Genomic DNA, 26,576 nt, shown 5'->3' with positions numbered 1-26,576 from the left:
ATTCTCAACATGGAGGTGAGGGCCCTCATTTATTACCCAACATGCACAACACACCAGGACATAGTCCTCCAAGTACACGAGTGCTAGCCTTTTCCAAGTAGCTTCAAAGCATACTAAAAGTCCTCTCTGGCATTTTCTCTGAGTATACTCAGTGGTGGCAACTCTATAGTTGGAAGGTAAATTGATTCTTGTAAATCATCCAAAATTCTTAGCAGTTAGGTTCAGTGAATAAAGTAGGTGATCAAACAAAGCTCAATTATAATAGCCTGATGTGCTTTTCTTTATGGAATGGCCCTAAAAGCAATCACTACAGGAATTCCAATATGGTACCAAGCAACGGCAGACAGATTGGAATCATCCTACAACGGGAATGGTTTCGTGACAATGCTATACTCTATGTATCAGGTCCATTGGTTTACAAAATAGATAAGTATCGTCCCTATTTTTCTCATATATAAAATTAATCTACCAACTAGTAATAAATTTAGTTCCAGTGAGAGTTGTTGTTTGTGAAAAATAAGTCTCTTTCTCTCTTTATAATGTTCTTTACACCCATATAAGGTAGTTGAAAAGACTGGCTTTGAGAAAAAAAGTTGCATTCTAATTTTGCCAGTTACTGATTTTGTCAGCACTAGTTTGATGGACTAACATCCCTTCTTTACTACATACAGATATAGTGAGAAGATTTAAAGTAAACATAAACTCCATCAGCTGGGAGAATAACTTTATTAATGACAAATACTACCGTGTTTCCCCCAAAATAAGACCTACCCAGACAGTCAGCTCTAATGTGTCTTTTGGAGCAAAAATTAATATAAGACTCGGTCTTATTTTACTATAAAACCAGGTATAATATAATATAATATAATATAATATAATATAATATAATATAATGTAAAAGTATAGTATAATATAATACTGGGTCTTATATCAATTTTTGCTCCAAAAGACGCATTAGAGCTGATTGTCCTGCTAGGTCTTATTTTCAGGGAAACACGGTAGGAGAGAGGCTCTATTTGAACCAGCCCAAACTTAACTTGAAAATTATTTTTGTGTTTAATGGAATTTTGAGTTGCCTAAGCATTTGAGTGCTTTAAAAAGATACCCCTTAGTCATATCAAGAACCTCTTAAGTTTTTTCCTTGGCATTTGAAAATTTCAAGCTCAGGATGTCTGTCTTTGTTCAAGTCATACACTTTCAACTTGGGCAGTTCAGCAGAATCCAAAAGATAAGATTTGAATGGTTCTGTCTATTCATGTCATCACACAGAGGAGCTAAATTGCGGGGCTGTGTGATGAATGGATAGCTCAGTTCTCACCAAACTGCAAGTGGGTTTGGCAGAACCTCAGCTGAAACCACCGAGGGCCTCTCACTTCTGAACACTACATCTTGAAAACTGATTAACTGTTTCTTCAATTTACAATGCAACTATGTTTTTAAAAATTCTAAGTTTGGAAGTTCCAAGTCCTGCTTTAAATCTCTGTCTCTTTTGAGAGACTGATTCATAGTATAAATATGAATATAAGAGATTAAAGTGGATCATAACCGAGGGCTATTGGCATTCTGGAAAACCGCTCAGAGTTGGTAAAAAACACAGAGAAAGAGAGAATGCCAAAGTATCAGTCGCTGCTTTAGTCAATCCAGTAAATGGGAAAGGTCTACTCAAAAACATCTAAGTTATTTCAATTTTCTTTATGTATCTTCAAATTTCAAATGGAATTTTATAAATAAGAGTGTTACTAGGTAGATGGTATTTAGTAACTATGTTCAAACAAAAGCAAACAACATAGCTAAAGTGTTGCCTAAAAATTGTGCTATAAAATATCTAAATAACTTAAAGCCTTTTCTTAGGGAAATAAATAGTTTAGGGTCCATATGTTTGTCTAAGAGTTCAGTTTACTTCATCAAATCCCTTAAACTTAAGATAGGTTTGCAGCTAAATACTCCCCATTTGAATTCCTAGTCAAGAAGGAATATTTTATAGCATCTGTAGAATGATACCCTATTTAGAAATGAAATATGTCCTTGAAAATATTATAGAAACATATTAAAGTTTTGAAGTAAAAATTATTCATGAATCACTATCTTAGCATATTTTTTCCATTTTATGTATTGTCATCCAACTGTTATCCATGTATGTTCATATTCTTATCTACTTAAAATCACTTTATATGTACCACTTTGTAATCTGCATTTTCATTTAGGATATCTGTAATGGGTGTTGGCTAAGTTATTTGAGAATATTGAAATAATAAAGAAAAAACAATGCGATGTTTGAAATTCATAACATGTGTTAACTGTACATTATTATGTAAGTAAGTTAGTAGCTTATAAGATACAGGCTGAACTCGCTGGATGTGTTAGGGTGCAAACAATGAAGAAGCAAGCAACTTATGAGACACAGGCAGGATTCATAAGATGTGTTAAATACGTAGTGAGGGTAGTAAATAAATAGGTAGGAAGTAAACTAATAACCTGGTGTCAGCATGTTAAAAATAGAATGGAATATGTCATGGAACAAACAAGAGTGTTATTTTTAGATAAAGAAGGAATAGAAGATTAAGTCATAAAGTTTGATCACTTCTGGGGTGACAAATGTGTCACCCCTAAATTGGCACCCATTGATGATATCCGTTTCAGTCCCACTACGGACCGTCATGTACTCAGTCTAGGAAATGAAAATAAAGTTCATAGTTGTTCAGCAGGCTCTTAGGTAAGTTACAGCTATGGGCCAGGTATACTTTCCCTCATGTCTTTGATAGAGTAAGGGTGCATCTTTGGCCCGCCTCAGTTTGGGTCCTTGTAACCAAACCAGTAGCAGAGAAGGCTCATGTGGGGGCGGGGGGGGGGTAGGGGGAGAAACAGAGAGAGAGCGAGAGAGGAGGACATATGAACATTGCGTAACTAGGATTTAGGTAGTGTGGTCCTTCCACCCCACTTATATCTTATCCTAAGAGAGTTAACCTAACCCATCTTGCCGTATGTTTTAAATGAATTTAATAAATCGCACAGCATGAGCATGTTAATTTGGTCTGTGATTCTTCCTGTTCCATGACCCTAGGATAGTGTGCTTGGAGGCTACCATATGACAAAATCATTAAGATCTTAAATGTTATTTAATCTTTAAGAGAAAAGGCCTATGACTCTACTCTGTCTAGCCAATGATGAAAGAATCTGTGTAGACTGTAAGATAGCAGTTGATTGTGTTGCAGGAATGGTCTTAAGCCAGCATAGTGTCTGCAGGTGTTTAAATAAATACTTGAATGGATGTGTGCTAAGAGTTGGGGCTAGCACAGGAGCTAGGCAAATTGAAGGGAGGAGAAAGAGGAAGAGTTATTAGGAGTTTAAACTGGGTTTGAAGGGTGTGACTTCACTGAGTCACATGGGACTATACCTGGCACTCATCTGTAGGCCATTTGTGCCAAAGATCCCTGGTTCTATTTGCCAAGAAGAACTGGCCAAGTGTTCTCTTGGTGTAGAGAACACAGAGAAGGGAAAGAAGGAAGAGCTGTGTGTCCCAGAAGCTGTATATTCAAAAAACCAAAATGTCTCCATTAAAGTATTGAAATTTACTTTAACATACTTCAGAACACACAGTGTGACCTGTGTGTGATTTGTTAGTTTTAATCCAGTCTTAGGATGGATGAAACATCTAAAGTCACTCCCAATCAGGGATTCGTATTCCAGGGGTGGTAAGTTAGCATTTGAAAGTCCTAATTGGGAATTCACACCCTGAGGCCTTTAGCGACAAGCCTACTTCAACTAGGCCCATCTAGATTTGCCATAGATGATTCGTTATTATAAGAAATGTTACAAATAATTTTTGTTCTTGGAGAGATGATTGCCATTTGATTTATGTGCATTGCATAGAAATATATACTTACATTAACAGAATATACGACTGGTGGGCCCAGAAGCCTTTTGGAGTGGCATTCTTGGTTTAGAGCTCCAGTCCAATACTGTGTTCTGCCACTTGATGGGGGATTTTGTCACTTGATCTAAATAGAATATTAGCTGAATCTTGCCACTAGAATATTGCCATATCTACCTCTCAGGTAAGCTAGGTACTTGTTGGAATACCTAAGGGACAGAGCGGTGAGACCTCACCTCATTAAAAGAACAGATTATGTGACGCTTTGGGGCCTGTTTGGTACCAAATGTTTGCACGTGTGCTAAAATGTGGCCTGATACTTGCTGTCATGATAACATATTGTCAAGAACTATGAAGAGCCTGAGACTATCCTGCTTGCAAACTACATAGTCTGCCACAGCTTCGTGGATACTGGCAGAAGACATGAGACTCTTGAGTTAGAGACGAGGGACAATTTATCACTTATGGCAAAAGCAATAGCCAGAGTATCAGCATTTTTTAACTGGTTCATTGAGCCTCAGTCCCCACAGGGTGATAACGGGGCCAGACGGTACTTACACCTGGAGTGGATTGTGTTACAGAAGATGACACCTGAACTTAGGGAAACCAAATCTGTTATAAAGGGAAGTAAGTGCTAGAGAGAGACACTCTCTCTGTCTTCCAAGATTATCCACTATACAAACATGCTTGAAAAGGTAGTCCAGAACAAAGGATAGTCAATGGCTTACTAACAAGACATGTAGCATGTGAGACAACCATGGAGAATTGTCTCTCAACACATGTATCCTAAGAATAAGAGGTGGGGGAGGGACTACTGTCTTCAGCATCTCAGATGATTGGAGGCCACCAATGGTCACCAAAAAGAACACGAAAATTGTAAACTGCACCATTCCCTCTGTGGTCCCCCCTGCAAAACCAGCTGAAGTCTCCCAGAAGAGGTGGTAGAAAGTACCTGGTTGGGAACTTTCTGCTTTGTTCCGCTACCCAGTTGGAATAACCTCCCTCCAGTGTAGCAGATGATTGTGTGGAGATGCCAGAGTCAGTCAGCTTACCTTCACCAGAAGAGACTGCAGCACCCAAGGCAGGCCCTCAGCAACGCTCCCTGGGTCCCATGGGCTTTGTCACTGGGCAAGAAGGCCAGCCACCAGGGAGTAGACTGCTACCCTCTGTGTACTCCATTGTCTGGATTCCGTTTGGTAGACACAGATAAAAACATGTGATCATGTCACTGGCACTAAAAGAGTTTTCCTGAGAGGCATAAAAAGTATGAAAGGGGTCTTAGTAACCGTAGTGCACGGAGAATGAACAGAAGTGTAGAGATGGGTGGGGTAGATGGGGGAAGGAGGTTGCTGAGAAACTAACAAGCAAAACAAAACCCTTTCTTGTCTAATCTCATGAATTCTCATGTCGCTAGCAAAGGTGCAGACGGAGCTATCAGTACTGCAAAAGATAGCAACCATGTTGGTAAGCAGGGGTGTTTTTGCGCGTTCTTACTGGTTTAAGCTTGCTTTAGATATCTACCTCCTTGAGGACTGGATCTTTGGACGACACAAGCTGGGCATTCACTGAAGCTATCAGTTTCTAGATATTCAATACCTAGTCTTGACAGAAGTATGCAGGAGAGGAACATTCCATCAGAACAGGACTGAGATTAAGACATAGAGACCTGGGAGAGTAACCGATCAGTGTTAACACACCCAGTCGAGGGGAAACAAACGGCTTCTCTACCTGCCCCATTAACCGCAAGTCCTGGGGCCAACCCAGGGGCAAACGGTAGGAGGGAGGGCTTCCTAGAGCCCCATGAAGCAGCTGCAAATGAAACCATGTAATCTCAGTGATAGCCTTAGAGGAAAACCAGTTCTCTCGCTGATGGAAATACTGATAGGCTCCATGCTGGGAAAGTTCTTCCCTTAGAAGGGTGGCCCTCCCTTGAGGTAGTTCCTGAGATTGATTTGGGGGATGGCAACTCCCATGGCAGCACCCAAACATTTTATTATAATCATAAAGGGGAATGAATGGTCCCCTGGAATTTGTAAATTTCAGCCTCAGCGATTTGATGGTTTTTTTATTTCGAAGCACCAGATGAGAAGGTACCCACTTCCTCCATGAGAGTTGAACCCCAGGGAACGGGTTGGGACATCACAGTCTGCCTGGGTGGCAAAGCAGATGTCACCCCTCTTAGCTAAGACCACTGAACACTCTGTGGGAGGGGCTGCTAAATATGGGGCTGTTGTTGGGGGGGCTCCCAGGCTTCCCATGGAGGACTTTGTCTCTTTGGAGGTCAGATAACTTTTTTGGGTCGCAAGTCTACTTTAGAACATACTTGGTACATAAGATCTAATAATTTTCACCCACTCTCTATGTCCTAGGTATTGTTCCCAGTGTTTTGTTTTTTTTTTTTTGTTTGTATGTGTATCAAATCATTTAAATCTTTGAAATCTCTTAGTTTGGTACTGGACATTTAAGGCAGAGATTTAAGTCACATGCTCAAGGTAACCCAGCTAGTAAAGAGTAGACTGAGCCTTTGAACCAGGCAGGGATGTACGACTTCTCATAGTTTACGATCAATGGTTACCAACTGAGAGGCTGCAGATGGGGGCCCTATTCTCTGCGGAGACTGCCCAGAGGCACCTGACCTGACCACGTGTGGATTTCTGCACAGTGCCTGCTCTGGCTGCCTCCAAGCTGGGCTCTGCTCACTGGCGTGGACACCCTGTTGCTCTGTCCAGCTGCTTTACTGGAATGTTCCATTTGCCACAGGCTCCAGTTTTGTACTCTGTTTTCGGGGTTGGAGTCCTCCTGGTGGGAAGGGAGGACAAATTATGAGCTCCTGTGCTCCATGGTTGTCCCTTCCCATACAGTTAGCTGTGTCTGCAGCTCAGCTACTGAACCCGCTGCTGGCTCAAGGAGTGTCAAAACTGCACTGTGGTAGCATGGAAAGAAGAAGGCTTTGGGACCTGCTGAAGTGGGTGTGAACCCCATCTCCGCTGCAGGTCAGCTGCGTGACTTTTAGAAAGTCACTCATCTTTAAACGAGGGCTTACCTTGGGAAGACAAGAGGAACCAACCTTTGTGAAAGTAGTTGACATAGAATTTAGCACACAGTAGGCTGTCATCTAATCTCTGTTCTCTTTCCCTGTTTTTTCCATGTGAAATAGAGCTACTCTGAATACAGAAGTACCTATGTTAGCCAGAGCGCTAGGAATTCCACGTGTTTGCTTGGTCCCCCAGGGGAGGGACTGTAGGTGTGTGTGGGTTAGACGTGTGAGTGGGTAGGACCCTGCAGTGTGTACCCCAGACCATTAATAAGCATGTGGCTCATATGTTTGGAAGCCAAGGGGATGTTCATACAAGGCCTGAGTATGTTTTTACAGCTCCACAAACCATGCATCCACCTCAGCAGGACTTTTTTAGTGCCAGTGTCTGAATTTTGATATTTTTTCTTTTCTCCTAAAAAAAGTGATTTACATTGCAAAGCAGTTTCTGGGCTTGGCAGGCTGCAGAGTTGGTGCCTGGACATTTTTTTTCTTTAACAGTCTATTAAGGACGGAGGATCCAGTTTGGAGATACCCTGAATCCTATGAATTTTGCTAAAAATTTCAGCTCCAACTATTTTTTAAGCATAAAAAGAAAACAATTGGTTTAAAATATGTACATAAATTTATTTGTTGGGATCTATATGAGGCCTGGGGGCGGGGGGATTGCAGGAATGCAGGAACCTGGAGAATTTGGGGGAAGGCTGGGAAAAGGAGTTCCTGGGGTTGTCCAGGTAGGGCTGGTCTATGTGGGAGCTTGGGCCTGGGCTGGCTCAAGTGTTTCCAGGGAGTAGAAAAGGTCAATCTCATTCCTTCCATAACTAACTTCTGTCTGAGAACATGAGTGCACAGCAGGGGAGAAAATGATGGCCTTCTGTTTCTTTGCCAGTGATCTGAGTTCCACCCAGTTGTGTTCTAATGAAAACTGCTCTCCTTAATTGGATGGAGGGTACATTTAACACGCTCACCACTTGCAGAATCAGGAGCGGCCAAATTCGAGTCATATCACTGTGATGATGGTTACTACTAATGCCCCATTTTCCAGATGAAAAAATTGAAAAATGCTTTGACCAATGCCATGAGCTGTCTACAAATAAGAGGCGGACTTGGGACTTAGCGCTTTTTACCTCTTGATGGTTTGTTTGTGAGTTTATCTATTTATTTCATACTTTCCCCTCTCCAGCCCATTTCCTGCTTATTTGGACATGGAAGCCGGTGACTTTACCAGCAGGACCAGCTTCATGGGTGTGTGGCCTGTGCAGTCACACAGGGTCCTGCACTTAGGAGGGTCTCATGCTTGGTTCATGTTCTGCTGTGGCTGGCTTAAAATTTTTCATACTTTTTGAAAAAGGAGCCCTATGCTTTCGTTTTGTACTGGCCTCTGCAAATTCTGTAGCAGTCCTGATGGCCAGATTTAATCCTGTTCATATGCTTGGCTAGGTAGGAGGCCCTTTGTTCCTTTCCTCCTTCCTTGTCCATATATATATATATACATATGTCACTCTGGTGCCCCTCTGATTGTATAGATGGCTGGTTCACCTCTCACAGCCTCTGTCGATTACCTTGGAGGTTCAGCCAACATGGGGAGTGTCTGGATCTGACCAGATAACACCAAGCCCTCATACTCAGGCTCCAGGAACACACAGAACCTCGACAGAGAACCCGTGTGCCCTTTCAAGTGACCACGGAAAGTGACAGTGTCACCCCCAGCCATGAGGGTTTGTATGGACACTTAGGAAGGTGTCAGGGTTGTTCTGGGGGCGGGGGGGGGGGGGTAGCTAGGGGCATTATTTTGAAAATAGAAAGAAATACAACTGGACGTTGAGGTTGATGAGGACCCAAAGCTGCAGTGAGTGAAGACCTGTTGTTACTACGTTGCACGAGCAGAAAGAGGACGTGGGAACAGGTATTTTTTCCTAATGTGTCCCTGTTGGCCTGCCCTTTATTTATTTAGTGAAGCCCTTTGTGGTGTTCCTTTGGCTGAAATGTAAATAAAATTGCTCTGCTTCTCAAGGCATACCTGTCTGGGGTGCCTTCTTTAGATGGGATTTTTGAGGGAAATGTCAGGGCCAGGAATCATATTCCAGGTCAGTGTGTGAAGACTGAGGGCCGTGGTCACACAGTCACTCACAGGTGGCAAATGAACACACAAGCAAAACTTGATGTAACAGAAATCTAGATCACAGAGCCAGCAAGCAGCGCTGAGTGTGGGATTGCACAGGTGGTGGTGCTTGTCAGAAGCGGTGAGTTCGGCAGAATTCAGTGGGGCGGTATTTGTCCCATTGCCTTTTTCTAATTCACACAATGGCAAGAAATGGGCCCGCTCAGAGTCCTCAGACTGATTCTTCACCTTGCAATCTACTACCGGATTTCTTTAATTAAAAAAAATATATATATATATTTTTCTAATTGGTAAACATTGGTCTTTGTGTAAAAACTTGGAAAATATGAAAAAAAATAAAGAAAAAATATTCATAATCCAAAAACTCAGGGACGATCACTGTCCTCTTTTTTAAAAGGATTTTTTTTCCTTTGTGAAGGAGTAAGTCCTCTATTGCATTGAAAGGATGATTTTATATACAAATTGCCTGTGCTCGTTAGTCTCCTGTGTATTCAAACAGTCCTTCAGAGATGAGTGTCTTTCTGAGGGGCCCCTTGTAAAAACTATTTCGTGTCTCTTCCAACTAGGTTATTATGGTTGCTCATGGAATTTCTTTTTTCTTCATTGTGGTGCAAGAAGATGTTTATGCATTAGGTTTTGTCTAATTGAAATGGAGAGCTTACTTAACTGAAAATCCACTATTCTCTTTTTAGGATGGAAATTATTATTCAAGTGTATCAAATTTTAACTGCATAATCAGAACCTCTTAAGCTGGTAACCTTCCTGTGTTTGCCAAACTTAAACTTGTCTGGATGGCTGCGGGTTTCCTGTGCTATTCCTATAAATGGATGCTATGGCTCCAGACCTCACAGACCTGTCTTTGAGTGGCCAGCATACTGGAGTTAACAGAGGAGTGATTTTCATATGGCATGTTTTTTTCTCTCTTTGGTTAAAAAATCATTAAAGCCCTTTATGTTTGTTTGACTTGAAAGACAAGGGGACCTATAGTTAACTCGAGAGTTAAATTATAACTTGGTACCTTCCGTGTAAAGACTTCCTTAAAAAAAGAAAAATCAATGCCCAAATTGTGTGGCGGAGACCCTTTCTCATACGTCTACTCTTTCTACTGTCATCTGATATCCCTTTCAACATTTAAAGAAAATGATTTGTTGTGTGAACTTGGATAAAATTTACTATTTGCTTTTTGTTTTGTTTTGGACTTTTAAAAGTTCCACTGGATTTGTTCAATTTAATTCAACCAGCATTTCAGCATTAGAGGCACCTTCCTGGTAGGTTTGGGGAGAAGAGAGGAAGGGTAAAAAGAAAAGCAGGAGGCACTTGGGGTGTATGTACCCTAGGAGTGTACTCTAACCAGCTGTGTAAAAGGAACTATATTCCCAGACATAAACGGTACATTCATTACTCTAATCACAAAACCATTTTAAACTTCTATAACAGGGATGATGATAATATTGGAGCATCTGACTTCACTGGCAGTTTTTTTCAAGTGCTGAAACTGGACCAGAGACCCCAGTTGGCTTTGTTGTATTATGGCATCACCCCAAATTGGTTGGGGTGGCACCATGAGGTCCTCTTTGTCATCGTGGGGTTTCAGAAACCCTTCCAAGGGCCTTGGTCAGGATGGGCTCCAGAAACATCTAGGTTGGTTTCCTTCCTCCCACACTTCCCCTGGAATTTCCCTAGAACTACCAGAGTACTTGTAGGCCCGTGGTTGTGGGCGACTCCTCTGGGATTATGTGGGGCTCTAGTTTTAGCCTGTGGATGCAGACAGAGAGAACACAGTGGACTGGCCGGGGCCAAATCTACTGGGCCTTCTGCGACTTCCACAAAGGAAGGCCTAGGAGGCCCTGGCCGTGGTTTTAGGCTTCAGGTGGTTTTGACCCTTTCCGTTTCTCTGTCTGAGGAATGACCACTAAATTGTCACAGCACAGAAACCAGACCTCCTTGGGGAGTGCTATTTTGTGTTGCTTAACATCTCTTTGGAGTGATATCTTTCAATTCTAGGCAGAAGTGTAACACAGATTTGGTAACTTGCCCCCATTTAGATAATGTATAAAGTTCGTAAGGATTTGGTGCCTAAGCCTTTCCGGTTAGAGATCTGCATCCTCAGGGCATGGAGTTTAGTAGCTCTCTTAGCTCATAGGTCTTCCTCAACACAATCAATGTATTTCAGAAATGTTGCACAGGAGAACCGATTTTTCTCCAAAGCAATTTTAGGGTTATAGGCAACAGAGGTGCTGTGTCTTTAAAAGAATCAAGTCATGTATTCTTTTCTAAAGAAATCTGTGAGTCTCCATTCTTTTATCTTCTACATCAAATTTTTCAAAGGAGAGGACATATATATTCATTAGAAATTAAGCTAACAATTATCCATAAAAATGATAACTATGTATCTGCCAGTTATGTGTGTTTCTAAAAGCCAAACCTGAAGAGTTCTTTAAATGACACTTTTGCCTCTTGAAAAGAAGTTATTATTTATATGCTTTTTTTTGGATCCTCTGCCCTTTTGGCAGACTATTTTGCTGTCATTGGTAGCGTTTTCTCTCCTGTTCTATTTTCAAATGTTAATCATTAGTCACTCCTCATGACCTCTCCATGCAGCAGCGCATTTCATCGTCCTTAAGGGCTGCCTATTTGGACAATGGTGGGGAGGGGCCCTGAGGGTTCCAAATGACCTGGGGTCATGTCTTGGGTCAAAAAAAGATGAAAGGTTAGTCTAATGGTCAGCCTCCAGGTCCTGGGAAAGATCAGCCTGCCCAGGCTGTGGACACTGAGAAGGAAGAGTGTCCCTGTGCCGTCTGGCTGTGCTCAGGAAGGCAGGCCTTGCAGGTTCCCAGAAACCCCTTTGATTTGCTGCCCGTTGCACATGATGTTTAGTAATAAACAGAGTTCAATGACCAGTCTAGACAAACAAATCATGGTCCTGGCAAACCCTGCGTTCTGATGACATGTTATGTCTTTGCAATGTGGAGAGGAAGGAGCCAGCTTTGAAATTTTAATGCAGTGCCTTTGTGAACTAACAGCAAACAGAGAGGCTGAGATGGGGATGCAGAAAGCAGACCCTGCTCTGGTCAAATTAGAAGGTATGCCCCCTCTTTGTGGCTTGCGATTTTCCTGCTCTGTCTTCCTCCAGGTGTTAGGAAGCTACCCTGAACTTGAGTGACATGCGAGAGGTTTAAATATTAATATTTCTGAAAGCCTCAGGGTAGACTCAAGCACCTGCTCCCCCCTACCCCCCGCCCCCAGCAGCTGTCTAAACGGTTTTCACTAGAGAGATACCATTTTTCTCTTTAAACAAAATGTTTCATCAAAGTTGGATTTTAATTGAGCCAGGAAGCCTTCCAAGTCATTACATTTTCACTGGCGAGCTTTATCTGTCCTTCGGAGGTGAAGAGAAACCTCACGACTTCCTCATTTACTTGCTCTTACCTCCTCCACCCTATCAATGAAAGTACAGTATCAAACCTTGGCAAGTTGCGTGTTATCAGCACACTGGACAAACAGTAAAATCCCACTTATGTTGGGACTAAAACAGGAAGAATGCTAAGAAAGGGCTGAGCTCACTGAATTCCCTGTAAAATAATCCCCAAGTGAAAACAGCAGGTTTTTTTTTTTTTTTTTTGGAACATGTGCTTCTTATAAATACAGTCCAGGATGATAAACTGTGTATACAACTAAGAATGCTTAGAAAATGTGGTTGGTAGTATTTTTCTGTGAATGTATTTGGGCTGTTTTCATTTCAAAATAATTCATTTTCAGCATTTATCAAGGGAGGTTCTTTTACAATTATTTAAATACATTTTTCTTTGCGGGCATTGAATTGTTTACTCAGTGTTAATGGTTCCTTACAAATATTTACTGAATCTCTCTGTAAACTATCCTCTAAATTAGACCAGAAGGTTCAAAACTCTGACTAACTCCCCTTTGGTATCTAGCCTTTTAAGGTAATCTCTCTGCTGGTATCCGTGCAATTAACTGAGAGCATTTTAATAACAGGGAATAATAATTGCTGTTTGCTTATCATTGAGAGGAATTTCCCCCCTGTGCATTTATTTTTAGGGAGACTAGATTGTTACATAGCACACGGTGATGCTGATAAAGACTTTACTTACTATGTGAGAGATTTTGGTGGATGAGGAAGAAGAATTTGCAGTATTTTTGCTCGTATTTTGTGGAGAATAGAGAATCTTAAATTCCTACAGTTGCTGATAATGTGGGAACTGCTAGAGTAAAAGGTGTTTATAGAGATAGCCATAAATCTATAAAAATGTTTATGTGTGCAACAAAATGTGTAGAGTTGACCAGATGATCAGACGGTAAAAAACAAAATCCTGTGCTTTTGCTGCTCTTTTCGGTGAAAAGGTCTTGTCATGAACATAAACTAATTCCTCTACAGACCAATCAGGAAAAAAGAAAATGTGTTCATTTGCATTACCCTATTTTATTAGAATGCTATATGCATATCCATATCTATTTTTTTCTTAAGGAGCAAAACATGACCAGCTTTATGTATCATTTTTAATTTTAACTACAACGTGAAAGACTCGAACATTTACCTCAGTTCTAAATTCAAACTGTTGAGCCTGTGTTAATTAGATTCCAGGGATCAAGAACTGTATTAAATAAACCCGGTTAATACATATGTATACATTAAACACGGTTAATATATATGTGATTTTAGAACTGCAATGAGTAGAATGGAAACATAATAAACCATTTCTCAGTAACTGCAAAGATTTATCAGTTTTAAACTCTTTGAAATTCAAGGGATTCTTTGTCATCCTTCATCTGGAAAGTAAATGTGACTCAGCTGCAGAGTTTCAAAGCCAGAATGGGACTTAGAGTTAGTTCACCAATCTCATCACATCAATTCATTCATTTTTGCATTCGTTCAACAAATGAAGGACTTCTCTGTGCCAGCCTCTCTGCTAGGTGCTGGGATTGCAGTGATGAACAAAGCAGATCAACTCTCACTCTCAGGAGGTGCATGTTGGGGAGAATCAAAACGATTAGCTTTGCATTTTGAAATGCTCAGCCTCATTTATTTTGAAGTTTTAAAGATAATTATAATATTCAAGTAATAGAACCTCTTAATACCAGGAAAATTAAAAGGGTGACACGTCTTCAGTGATGGGATTATGGCTTACATTTCTAAGCTTCCTAATACTATGGCTTATATTATTTTGTGTTGTATAAATTAATGATGAACGATACCACAGATTTTCCCCTTACTCTTTTTCTGGATTTATTTATTGCTTCAGTCAAGGCTAATGTTTTTGCTGGGCTAATTAAGAGTTAGGTAATAGGTAAGAATTCACAAGCGGTTGGACCTCTCGTTGGTAGCTGAAAATTTAATATTGCAGATTCCAGGGAAACAGTCCAGTTAGAAAGGACCCAGTCACTTACCGCCTAAATCCAGTCTTCTGCAGGGTTCTGCACCCCCTTCTCATCCTGGGCGTGGCATCTACATTCGCTAATACGAACGGATTTGCAGAATGGGTTGGAGGAACCCTCCGGCCCGGGGTTAGCGCTCAATGAGACGTCCTTAGCCCTCTGGTCTTTTGGGGGCTACTATTGGCTTCCATCCCTCTTGGATTCTGCTGCTATGTCCACATGGCCTCTCCCTACCAGCCCTCCACCCCCACCCCCACTGGACACTCTGCGTCCTTCATGTTCCAAAACGGGAGACCCCTTCAGGTCTATGGGCCCTTTCTCTGCCCTTCCTTGCCCCGGGCAGTGGGGGTGGAACACTCCACAGACACTTCACAGGCTCTTTCAGCTTTAACTCCTAGAGCACTGGTGGATGACTGGCCTCTAGGAAAACTTGCTGTACTGGGATTTCAAGCACAGGCTCCTCTGCTCTGGGATGCCCTCAGGGAATGTAACTGAGGCAGTGTGTGGGGGCAGTATTGGGACAGGGTGTGGGACAGGTGTGGGGCGGGCCATGTGGGGTGGGGTGTGGGAGCTATTGTGAGGGTGGCTGTGGGGCTGGGCGGAAGAGACCAGCAGCAAGCACATTATTGCTCTCTTTTCATTTCTCAACCCTCCACTCCCATCCAGAAAGATTTTTAATCTTTCTTCGCAGTGGAGAGAGAAATTCCCTCCCCAGCCCAAACCATTATTTATGGATAAGCTTTATATATAGGTTCCTTAAAGCTTTGGCTCTTGATGCTCAAAGCTAAGCACTTGGACCTTAGAAAATCTTTTATCTGCTAAAAAGCCTGGCTTTTGCAAATCAGAAGAGTCTTGGTTTTTGAGACTATTGTCTCCGCTATGATTTAAAAAAAATCGTTGCTTAGAAATGTGGTTGCTTTGTTTGTTCTTATTGTATTTTTCTCTCTTCTGAGGCCATAAACCTCAGCCTCAAATACAGTTTTAATGGAAGAAAAATGGAGGGGTGGGTAGGGAAGGTTGAAAGAGATGGAAAGTGAAAGGGGTAATGATTAGAAATGATTAGAAACAAAAACCCATCTGGAAGTGTTTCAAAAATATTATCCCCGCCATACTTAGAATTGGAGCTACCTAATAGAACCTCAGATTTTCTTTATTCAGGGCATGGCGTTCTCTGCAAAACCTCTGTGATGCGCCACTGTTCTTTGTTTGTGACTTTCTTAGCAAGGTCTCTATTGAGGCCAGTTCTATATCTGACTAAACTTCATGACCTAATTTGCCCTGAAAACTATTTTGGTTTCTGCTTTCTATGCCTCCACTATGGTATTTAAATTTGTCAAGGGTGAAATCTCACCCCAAAACTTTTTCTTGAAAGTGATTCTGAACATCGAGGAGTGGATGATTTAAGCCCTTCTTAAAAAATCATCACACAAAATGTAGTATGAAATGAGACATTGAACTGCAACTTATGAAGGGGAGAACACAATGCAAACAGAGATTTGTAAAAATGAGATTTTGTTGATTCAAACAAATTATCATTACCAGATTACCACTGGGGGTCAAATACCCTGTTATTTACCATTGTATTTCAAGCCACTGGAGGCTCCACTCAGGTCTCTAATAACTTCACTGTAAAGAAAAACTGAATAGCTATACCGGTCTAGAACAGGCCCGGCACACAGGGCATATTCAAAAGTACAGCAGGCTCTCGAATAACATTGTGTGTTTCATTGTAACATTGATGAGAAAAAAAAGAAAAAAACAAAAAACTGGATTCTGGACAGAGGAATCCACTGTCTGTGGAGTTCGCCCATTCTCCACATGTCTGTGTGGATTTTCTCCCGGTGCTCCTGTTTCTTCCCACATAACTAAAGAGGTGCACGTGAGGTGAACTGGCATGTCTCAGCCTGAGTGAGTGTGGGTGTGGGTGTGAGTGGTCCTGTGATGGAAGGGTGTCTTGTCCAATGTGGGGGCCCCAAGCACTTTGTGCCCTGAGCTGTTGGGAGAGGGTCTGGCCACCTGAGACCCTGAACTGGAGTATGTGGTTTGGAAAATCATTATCTTACTTGTTTTTATTAGTCTTTCTTAAATGTGTGTTTAGCTCACATTCATTTCAATGTTTAATATTAGAAGTGTTTTGGATCTTTATTTCGAAGTTCAGTGATATGTTTGTGCCCAGAAATATGCTATTAGAACTTAACTCTTGTTTATATCAGTTAGCCTCGGGTAAAGTTGGTTTCTTTTTATGTCATTTCACTTAAAGTCGCAGTTTTCAAGATCCTATGGGCGACATGAAGGGAGGACTTACTCTATGTAGTGACTGGCTGGCTTCTCAGAGGCCAGTAAGCAGAATCTGTGAGATAAGCAGAGCTGCCAGGTCATCCAACAGCCTTGTTTTCCCAGGAAGAAACCAGGAGGTACATTGACTCTTCAGTATAAGGGAGGAGATGGGGCATTGGTTTCTGTTCTGTGAGACTAGTAGGTGTTAGTTGAACCTTAGCCCCTAGAGAAATATTTTCTTGACTGTTAGAGAGAAAGTCTTTCTTACCGCATCATGTGGGACAAATAATTTTTTTCTGAAATCTCAAAGATACTACAGGGCCCTTTACTGTGGAGATTAAGGAGGGAGGGAGAATGACAGAGTACAAAACCAGGGAAGGCTGGGGCTGCCACACTAGCTGCCTCTTTCATTGAGAAACAGTGCGATAGAATGAAAAGTGGCCCTGAAGTCAAATCTTACCTCTGTGGTTTCCTAGCTGTTTGACCCTGGAGGAGTAATGTAACCTCTTTGCACTTTAGTAGCCATGTCTGTGAAATCACAGGGTTGTTGTGACCATAAGGAAAGATTAACATATCAAGTACCCACAAATTGAAACTATACTTTGTGTTTTAAATAATTGTCAATTTAACATTTTCCACATAGATTAAATTATATGATCATGTTGAACATGTTCATTCAAACTACTAGCCCTGCCACCCCCACGCCCCACCCCATTCATCTGTGAATTGTCTCCTCCCATCGAGCTCGCTGAATTAGACTTTTTAAGTTGACCTTTGTGCTCATCTGGAGTTGGAGCATATACTGCAGAATATTATAACATAATCAATCTGAATGTCAGTACCATTTATTATCCTTAAAAGCATTTATGAGACAGCTATATGCTCGGGGCACTATCTAGATGGATCCACAGCCCTTGATTTCTGGTACCTTGCGTGCCAAGATGGCTTTGCAGTAGTCAGGCATGAAGGCTTCACTACTGATTGGTACACTCAGGTTGCAGTTAAGGCATTTTCAATACACAAAAGCAAAGGGAAGGAATACTTGGGATCATATGGAATGTAGTGAGCAATTGCACAGGAATGAGAATTTGGTGTGGAGTTGGGTGGAAGTTAGTTAGCCTGGAAAATCGCAGAGGTGGTGCTACTTCCGAGAAGGGAAGGTCACAAAGGTGGTTGGACCAGCCAGTTAGAGATAAATCTGGATGTGGGTGGAAGGGTCAAATAAATCATGCGATTTCAAAGATTAGAGGAACCATGGAGATCTTCTGGTCCTACCAATGAATGAAACATACTGCACCCATTGAGTGTTACAAAAAAATAAATAAATAAAATAAGCCAATTCTTGCTCTCCAAGAGCAAGCCACTCCAGTATCTGGTGTGTTAGGGTAAGTACAGTACAGCGTGTTGTGAGTATTTGGGAGGAAATGACTAGTTTGATGGAGGAGGGGCAGGTAGTTGGGAAAGGTTCACAGAGGGAGTGACATTCCACACATAAGGAAACTGAGGTGAATAAATTGTCCATGAACACACAACAGAGTAGTAATTGAGCTGAGATTACAACCCAAGACCTGTCTCTGCCCCTGAGCTCTTCCAGACCATTTTGCTAATACCTGTTTGTCTGCCTGAGGAAAGTGAGAAATCACATGGGGATAGGGAACCATGGAACAGAAAGGGAGCTAGTCTGAGTTTCCTGATGAAAAACCTTGATATGGGGGCTTGGTTTGTTATGCAAAAGACTTGTATCCTGGGGGTCCCTCATATGAAGGTGAGAATGAAACCCACACAGGGGAGAGTTGAGAGTTGAAATGCTGATGACATCATTTGACCTCAGAAGTCAGTTGTATCCATGGATTTTTGCTTCATACAGTTTGAGTTATGACATGCTACCCAAGAATTTTCACTGGTGCAATTAAGCAGATATAGCTGCTTTGACAGTGGCTCTTCCAGGTCTTTTTCATGGGCTTACTGAAAGGACGTTGTGGTAGGTCAGCAAGACCCCTGGTAAGGTACAGAAATGGGAAGGGATGGTTGGCAAGATGCTGAGGAGTACAGGAAGACAGGGGAATTTGGTGAAGAACTGGGTGGAGAGATTGCAGGATAAATCTCACTGTATAGCTCTCATTTGTACAGTTGCTAGATGCAGAGGTGATGCTGTCCAGTGTGACAAGGGTGTCATGGAGTCAGTGTTTTGAGAAGACTAGAGAAGTCCTATAATTTCCTGTCTAAACTTTCTCTTCTCAACCATGTTTAATTTGAGTGGCTCTATCTGGATCCATGGCATGATGAAATCTTGGAATGCTCAAAGTAGTGAGGACAACAGCAGTCCCTTGAATGTGGTTTTTGAAAGCTTTCTGGTACTAGCCTAAAAGTGTCTGCTGGCAGAACACACTTTAGGGAAACTTGAAAAGAGTATGTCACCAGAGCAATGGAAAATACCCACCCTGTGGTTTTAGGGTTTGCTGTTCAAATCGTATGATAGCTAAATATTCAGAGTGAATTAGTTGGAGTTAGGCTGCCCATAAATACTACTCATGTAATTAGATGATGAGAAGGGAATTCTAAAAGCTTCCAACTCAATTTCCTTCATTTAGGGTATTCTCATTTAATTAGCTGTGACCCTAAGGGAGCGGCCTGAGATAATGCTGAAAATATGGGGGGAACAAAAGGAAACAAGAAAATCTGAGACAGACTGTAATTAACCTAATACATGTACTTCGGGATTCTAGTCAGAGTTTCATAGCTCATTCAATCCCTTCACATTTCTGTTGTACACTAATATAATCTAACTAATTTCCTAATTTTAGAATGGCAAATCCAGTTGAAATATCAGAAACATATATTTAGAGAACACAGAATGTGGCCGAGTGTAAGCTGACTGCCCCCTTGACAGTGTGACTCTTGAGCCACGGCTTTGGTTTGAAATAGTTGGAGGAACCAGATTGAAGAACACTGTTTCAGAAGGTGGTCTTACTGGATGTCATGGGAGGAAACAATTTGCTCTGCTGATTCTTTCTGAAAGACCCCAAATGCTTTATTGGTTTCATATAATAGATGTTTTTGATTAATTTCATTGTTTTATTATCTCATTTCCTGGGACCTAAAAGCAGAGTGTGAGTAAGCAGAACAGGATGCTATTTCTGTGAAAAGCGTTATCCATGTCATTGGAGAGGTGAACTTTAAGGAAAGGAACGCCTGGAACCACATTCTTGGGACCGTAATCCTGATTGGTTGCAGAAAGAAGTCATCAAGTCTCTATGTCAAGGGACTTCTCTTGTTTAGTCTGAGGGAAACTTAATTTCCAGTTTTGCCAGTGTATTAATGACATTGGACGTTAATTCCAGCACCGGTGAATTTCTTCTTTGGACCTGCGTAGGAAATTCCATTCTATTGACTAGCTTTGGAGCATACAACTCCTGAATAATTATTAACTTGGCATTCTCTCCTCTTCCATTATGTTGAGCTATATGAAAGTCACGACAGTCAAACTTTTTTTCTTTTAAACTACAGAAATGGCAATTTCATAGTATTTCACCAAAACTCAGTAGTGAATTGAGGTATATGGGCGCATATTGCCTGTTAATTTCACTTCCCGCTGAGCTCTTTAAAGTAAGTCAATAGTGAAGCTATTGATTTCACTCATGCAGCATGGCCAGCCTTCAGTGACTGGTATACCCCAGGCCTGCCTCACTTCATTTTCTGCTTCTCTGTCTGGGTAGCTGACCTTGGATTCAGAAATTGAGGATTTAAAACGTGTCCACTGTTATTGACATGGAGAACTGTCCAGCCATTAGCCCCTGTTTTTGAAACAATCACTGATTTTTATCTCTTTTTTGGAGGGAGAGGGGGGGAAATTTCTTTTACAAAGCTTTTGCTCATATTTTATCTCAGCACCATCAAAAAGGCACATTAAAAAAAAAAAAACTAATGTAACTGAATTTTTTGCTTTCCAGCAAGTATTTTCTGGCATTGCTGATCCATATCTTGGATATTCTATCACGGCAACTCATTATTTACTACATATCCTGTAGCCTATTAACTTTGTTTACACATCTTTGTCTCTAGGGTAAACTTTAGGTAGAGTTTTATTTTTCCATTTGAAAATGTTCTACATACATATTAAACCTTGTATATAACAGAGGCAGTATTGCAAACCAACATAGACAATTGTCTACCCATACTGACAAAAAAAAAAAAGATGTATATCTTTCACTACTATAAAAATAAAGTCCAAGTGGATTAAAGAGCTAAATCTAAAAATCAAAACTTAGGAACTTTTAGGGAAAAAAAAGGAGGTTGAACTTTTAAGACATTGGAATAGGAAGGGATTTCTTAAAATATATAAGGAACATTTATAAAGTAAAAGACTTATGCATTTGACTACATTAAAATTAATAAACTTCAGTGCGACAAAGCACTATAAATTGAGCTAAAAAATACATCTCAGACTGTTTTTTTTTTTCATTTCTAAAATTCAACAAATGATAAGTACCCAGAATATATAAAAGTGGCTTCACACCAATAATTTAAAAAATGGGCAAAAGTATGAAGAGGCATTTCAGAGGAGAGGAAAGACAAATGATCACCTAAAAAGATGTCAGCCTCAGTAATGACGAGGGAAATACAGAGTAAAACAGCATTTCACATCCAGCAGATGGGCAAACATCAAAAGGCTTGCTAATACCAAGTGTTCTCAAGGACCTAGGAAAACAGAAACTCATATTCATTGGTGAAAGGCAGATTTTGTACCATTACTTTGTAGAGCAAGTCTCAGTAAAGTTGGAGATGCATCTCTTTTATGACTCAATTATTTCACTTCTAAGTATTTACTCTAAGACTCTCCAACAGATGTTCAAGGAGCACTGTTTGTCACAGCAAAGAAGTGGAAATGACCCAACCTGCTATAGACTAGAATGGTGGCTTGACCAGTTACAGCCCTCTTGGTCAACTCCAGCTCACTGTCTGTTGTGCATTGCTTGTAAATGGTTTTTACATTTTTAAATGCTTAAAAATATCAAAGAAAAATAATATTTTGCATCATGTAAAAATTATATAAAATTCAAATGTTAATGTCCATAGTAAAATTTTAGTGGAACACACACACACACACACACACACACACACACATTTAATTATTGCACGGTTGGGCCCTTCCGGTCATTATGATGTATACTGAAGTTTGAGAAACAGTGGAACTGAGGAATGGGTGGATTGCGGTAGATTCAGACAACAGAGTAGAATACAGCAGTTAAAATCAATGAATTAGATCTATGTATATTAACATGGCAAAATTTTAAAGTGAAAAAATTGTAAAAGGATATGTCTGCCCGTTAAAAATAGTATATGTGGTTTATAGATACATATATAAGTAACATAAGTTCTAAAACATGCAAATGAATAATAATAATTACAGAATAGGAGTTACCTCTAAAAAAAAGGTAGGGGTTGTATTTTAACTGTACTTAGGTTTTATTCCTTTAAAACAGGGACCTGAATTAAATATGACAAATGTTAATTTTATTAAATACGAGTAGCATGTGAGTGTGTGATAGTTTTTCTATATGCATGAAAATTTAAAGCAATACCTTCTCATTAAAAAAAATTGGGAATATGAAGAATAATATTAAATGATTAAATATTGAAATATTAAAAGTGATCCATAATCTCACCACTTGAAGATAATTACTTAGTAATATTTTTGTCTTTTTCCTTGTAGTCCTTTTTTTTCTATGCATGGGAAAACACTTTTAATTACATGATATTTACAATTTTGTATTCTTTTACTTTTTATTTAATATTGGTTCTTAGGAATTTTTCGTGTAGCTTTTCTAATTTTTACAATAACCACATTTACTCTATGTATGATTATGTAGAACACTTTTTATGATTTTTAACATAATATATGTTTGCTATTAAAATTTGGAAAATAAAGTATAAAGAAAACCATAACTCAATGCAGCACTTTCAGGCAATAATGTTTTATGTATACCTCTCCTGTCATGATTGTTTTGCTTCTTTAATTTTTTTAGTGGTGTATCATGAGAATTTCCCCATGATATTCTTGTTCTAAAACATGATTTTAAATGACTCCATATCTTTCTATCACATATGGATTAAGAAATGCAAATCTTTCTCTTTTACTCTGTCCATATTTGTTAGCATGAGATAGAAAATTCTGAATAATCTGTTGCTGACCTCTGTGGGACCAGAGAGGGAGGAACAAGTGATGGGAGGAGGAGGGGTGAAGGGAAGACTCCTAAGCTCTGAGGAGTGGGCTAGACTGGGATCCCTCTTGATCCTCACCCTGAATGGACTCTACATAAATTGAAAGAAGCTGCTTATTTTCTTCCATCTCCACCTCTTCTGGACTGTAGGTGTGCTACTGGCTGACTGACAGGGCAAACCTTTTGGGGAGTAATGTACTGTATGGTTCTCACTTTCCATATTAAGGAGACAAGCAATAACTGTTGGGTGGCAAATATAAAATCATCAAATAACAAAGCCTTATATACAAAAGGTGCTTTAGAGATCATTCTACTCTAACTTCTCTGTTTTATGTAATCGAGTAGCCCAAGATCACATCTTACTTTTCTTCACCTTATATGGTAAATTCTCTTTTAACAATTCTGAAATGTACATTTGTTCATATTTTAACATCCCTGAAACTGGAATGGGTCTCACAATCCCTGGTGTCTGGTTATTACGTTTAACTATTGCTCCTATTTTAAAGTCTCTGAAATCAGATGTGACTTACAATCAATGATTTCTTAGGCTCAATAAAGTACAGTATTTTAAAGCTGTAGCTTTTCAATCCTGGCTACACATTAGAATCATCTGGAGCACTTTAAAACTATATACAAGATGCCTGGTCCTCACCCCGGAGGGTGGGAGCCTATGCATCTGTACTAAAGAAGGTCCTCAGAGTTGGAACAATTGTCCTAGGTTTTAGTGGAAGGAAAAATAATGTATCATCATAGTAATCAAAGACCAAGTGAGGATGACTCTTAATATAGTTACTGGAAGACCTGGTTTCCAACTTTCAGGGAAGTGCAATTAGGTATCCTAGCTAGAAGAATGAGTTCTGGGCTGAGAATCAAAAGAGCTAGCTTAGCTGCAGCCTTGGTGTCTTCCTTTATAAAACAGCAACATATCTACCTCACTGAATTGTTGGGAGGATTAAACAAGGTAAAATAATAAAATGCCTACCACATTTTAGGACACATTGTAGGTACCTATAAACGGAGATTTTCTTGCAAATATTGTTAATTTAAATTGAAAGTAGATGAAAAACTGGAGCTAAGTGTGGTTTATTTAAATCTTTTGAATGAATTCCTTAGTATTAGGGTCTCCAATTCATTTAAAAAGGTCAAAATGACTGCAACAGAAGTGTGGGGGTCAGAGTCAGCTTATTTTCTCATTTTTCGTAAAATAACTAAAGGAATTGAGTGGAAAGGACTTACACTAACAAACTTCAGTTTACATATCCAAAACATTTGTAAATTCACCCAGCTACACTTGTAGAAAAAGGGACTAATTTTCATGATAGCAAGTAATCACAAATGGTAACGTGAAATGTGGATAAATCCAAGTGATAATAGCAACGTGGACTTTTTTCCTGTTTTGGGTTTGGTGAATTGTGTGCTTTACATTGCATTAAAATTGATTCCTATATGTATCATAATGGTTTCCTGTGTTTGCTGAAGAGATATGTAAGTGTAGGCTTTTTCCACTATGAGAAAAAATATTTTCCAGCTGCTTTGCATTTCTGGAAATGGAATCAACTCCAACCACTGGCACCAAATATTTAGCAGTCTGGATGCTGGTGGAGAGAAGAAGGGAGGAGTTTATACTGCTCTCAAATTGCCGTTGCCACAGGGCAGATGTTATAATGTGATTTTTCTGTGCTCTGAATAGTTGAGCTGATGGGTTTGAACATTGCCAGTGCTCAGTGTCAAGCCACAACCTGGAATGATTGGACCCACCAGGGCCTTTATCTTGGATGGGTGGGGGAAGCTTTCTTCCATGTATGATTTCCATGCTTGATTATCTGCTTCTGTGGATAATCCACTTTATGGATTATTCACAGCAATTTTTAGGCCAAGTCTAGATCCTGATCTCCTAACTGTCTTGCCACCCACTATGATCCTCTAAACTGTCCCCTCTATTCAGTTGGAATGTGCTGAGGACATCAGCTGTACTAGCTAGCATTCATTAAATACCTATCATGGGCTCAACTTTTTATTGGATCAACTCTTCATGCAACTTGGTGACACGCATAGGTGGTGTCATCGTATTTTCCAGAGGAGGGAACAAAAATTTAGAGTTTAAGATGGTTTTCTAAGGCCACACACACATTTCAAAGTTGAGTATAATGATTTCTAGGTTAACTACTACTTTTGATAATTTGAGCCACAGAAGCGTCTCAATAAGTGTGAGGAATCCGAAATGATTTTTACCAATTTAACATGGCAAATTTTAAACCAGTGTCCTTTAATATAAGACAAACTAAAGGTTTTAACACTTGAGAGGGCAAGTAAATAAAATTAAGCTATAATATATACTCTATGATTGTTATTCAGATTTTAGAAATAAAACCAGTTCAACAGAGATGGTGAAAGTGTCTTTATTGCTAGATAATTATTTGTTTAGGGCAGATTACAAATTTTGGTAATTTTTTCCCCAATATATTTTGCCTCATGGAGAGCAATTTCCATGTTATCTCCAGATGATTCCTTTGTTAATATTTTTGTTTAAAGTCTTGTTACTTTTGCTCCTTGTCCTACATTGTTTCCATAGCAACATGACAGAATGTGGCGGGCGTAGCAACAGACTCTTGAGAGAATGGAAACGCAATGGAAAGATCCACCTGAAATAACAACATGCAAATCATTTTAGCATATGATGAACAACAAAGAAAGTGATGCTTTTTTTGGGAGATGGCTTATTTGGTTTTTGGAATGTGCTCATTTTTCTGACAGCTTCTTTCTTGTGCTATCTTTCTTGCCTTAACTTTTTTTTTTTGAGACCAAAATAAAATCATTAAAAAACAAAAATTCAACCTGACATTAGATGTGATTTAATGGCAGATGTAGTGATTTGTGCTTCCACAGAACATTTATAAAGGCTTTTAATTGAGAAATGAATTTGACTCTTGATTAAGCTACTTTTAGTTGCCAGGATACAGCTGAAAGGGAGATATTCCTCTGCAGTGAGATTTCCCCAACCGTTTTGCTGTTAAGGGCCTCTGTTATTAGTTTTCCTTATATCTTTAAAAAATTTTTTTTAACATACTCATATAATTGAAAGTATTCAATATTGGTCCATATCATCTTAATTTAGAGAAATATAACACTCTTTCTTGAAATATTAAAAATCTCTTTTTGGAATATTGAAAAATAGAGTTCCCAAAAAGGAAATCATTACTGAAGTACTGTTTTGAGATGGTCAACAGACTAGAGTTGGCAGCTTAGATATTTATTTTACATTTAAAAATTGTGGGGCTGCGTTAAGTATCCTCTCTTTGTACAACACAAAGTACAATGTAAACACTGCTTATATCTTATGGGAGTAAATAAAAATACAGAAATGGTGTTTTTGTAAGGTTGGAAGAAATGCCTGTATCATTTTATTTTGAGGCCAAAGTCATTCTTCATAGCTGTTCATTGCTATTATTCATGGGCACTGTTCTTAGACATGTTTTCCAATGTTCAAATGATCAAGCAATCAGGGGTTATAGAATACATTTTGAAAACTCTCTAAAGGTAATGATTAGGCATCGTAACACTTCTTTTTATGCACATGTGTAGTGTAGTTATCACGTCAGCTGAGTTCTCTCAAGTCACACTCTTCACACACCTTCCTCTGGGATCACGACTGCACAT

General features: G+C 39.8%; 1 long non-coding RNA gene across 1 annotated transcript in view; it reads left to right on the top strand.

The window, feature by feature from the left end:
- The first annotated feature begins 11,988 nt into the window (after positions 1 to 11,988).
- The window catches only part of LOC109445683 (uncharacterized), a 296,083-nt gene continuing 281,495 nt past the window's right edge, over positions 11,989 to 26,576 (top strand). The window contains exon 1 of the long non-coding RNA XR_016020639.1: positions 11,989 to 12,110. This is a non-coding gene — a long non-coding RNA (uncharacterized LOC109445683). The remainder of the gene's footprint in view (positions 12,111 to 26,576) is intronic.

This window comes from Rhinolophus sinicus, chromosome 3, assembly GCF_057876585.1.
Source record: "Rhinolophus sinicus isolate RSI-liver-muscle chromosome 3, RSI-T2T, whole genome shotgun sequence".
Classification (NCBI taxonomy): domain Eukaryota; kingdom Metazoa; phylum Chordata; class Mammalia; order Chiroptera; family Rhinolophidae; genus Rhinolophus; species Rhinolophus sinicus.
This window is presented reverse-complemented; position numbering and strand designations above follow the sequence as displayed.